This window comes from Eumetopias jubatus, unplaced genomic scaffold (genome assembly GCF_037043125.1).
Source record: "Eumetopias jubatus isolate StellerSeaLion01/CBP00866 unplaced genomic scaffold, mEumJub1_p1.0 scaffold_9, whole genome shotgun sequence".
Classification (NCBI taxonomy): Eukaryota; Metazoa; Chordata; class Mammalia; order Carnivora; family Otariidae; genus Eumetopias; species Eumetopias jubatus.
The window spans coordinates 46028173-46029522 of NW_028274815.1; the positions used below are offsets into that span (position 1 = coordinate 46028173).

General features: G+C 31.3%; 1 pseudogene; it reads left to right on the plus strand.

Moving 5' to 3' along the window:
* The first annotated feature begins 830 nt into the window (after positions 1 to 830).
* Positions 831 to 978, plus strand: LOC114218998 (U2 spliceosomal RNA; annotated as a pseudogene).
* The last annotated feature ends 372 nt before the right edge of the window (positions 979 to 1350 follow it).

Below are 1350 nucleotides of genomic sequence, written 5' to 3' on the forward strand. Positions count from 1 at the left end.
TCAAGTCCTGACACATTCAGATGATATTGACGAGTTATTTATTCTGTAACTTTCCTTTTTATCCATAAATTGAAACTAATCATTGAGCATTTATAAGAATTAAATGAAATAGTGTAACTTAGGAAAGCAATTTTACAAGCACTTTAGAAAGGCTTAGGCAGTATTATTAAAATCTAAGGATGTGGTAAAAATGAAAAAGTAATATTTTATCACATTATACAATGGCTTGAATGTTAGAGTTTATTTATTTATATAACAGCAATGGAATTTTTAGCAGTAGATTGGAATGATTTTTTTGTGTATGTGATTGAAATTAAAAAGACTTTGCTTTTCTGTGACCAAGTATCTTAGAGTAAAGAGAGCCTAGAAAAAAAGTTGCAGGTTTATTGCAGAAATTTAGATAAGAAGGGTGCCTGGGTGACTCAGTTAAGTGTCTGCCTTAGGCCCAAGTCATGATCTCAGGGTCCTGGGATCGAGCTCCACATCGGGAGCTCCACAGGGTGCCTGCTTCTCCCTCTCCCTCTGTTACTCCCCCTGCTTGTACTTTCTCTCTCTGTCAAATAAATGAATAAAAAAATCTTAAAAAAAATAAATTTAGATAAGAAATAAGCATTGATGATGATTACAAGAGTGGAAATGTAAAGAAAATGATGAGTTGAGACTTTTAAGAATTTGTCTAGATTTCTTCCTAACACCTATTAATTTAGTCTTTCATTTCCAACTAAATAATATCTTATTAATTTATAACCCACATTTAAATTCTTTAAATATTTTTTTAATTTAAATGTAAATTCTCTAAATATTTTTACATTTGAAATTTGTGAAATTTCATCGCTTCTCGGCCTTTGGCTAAGATCAAGTGTAAAATTTGTGAAATTTCTTCCACTATATTTTAAAATCCCTGGAAACAGTAACTATTTGGTTGTATACCACCTGTTTCTTTGAGTAATCTATAGTCCTTGGAAAGGACTTTTCAAAGAGTCACGTTCAACAAAGACTTTTTGAAGGAAAAAAGAAACGAATAATTGAATAATTGAATCACTGATGTTCTAAATATTACCACAGGAAACTAATAGATAACAACCAAATTCTAGTACTTCAGAAATTAAGAATTCATTATAAAGTCCAGCATTTTTAGTTTTAAGTAAATTTTAACTCTTTTTATTAAAAAAAAGCTATATTTAAAATTTTGAGAAAAGAAAGTGCCCCCTATTTTCTTAAAAGCATTTTTTAAGGTCATATGAATTGTGATTGTTTCTTACTATTGAAAGTTGCTGTGGGGCACCTGGGTGGCTCAGTCGTCAAGGGTCTGCTTCAGCTCAGGTCATGATCCTGGGGTCCTGGGATCAA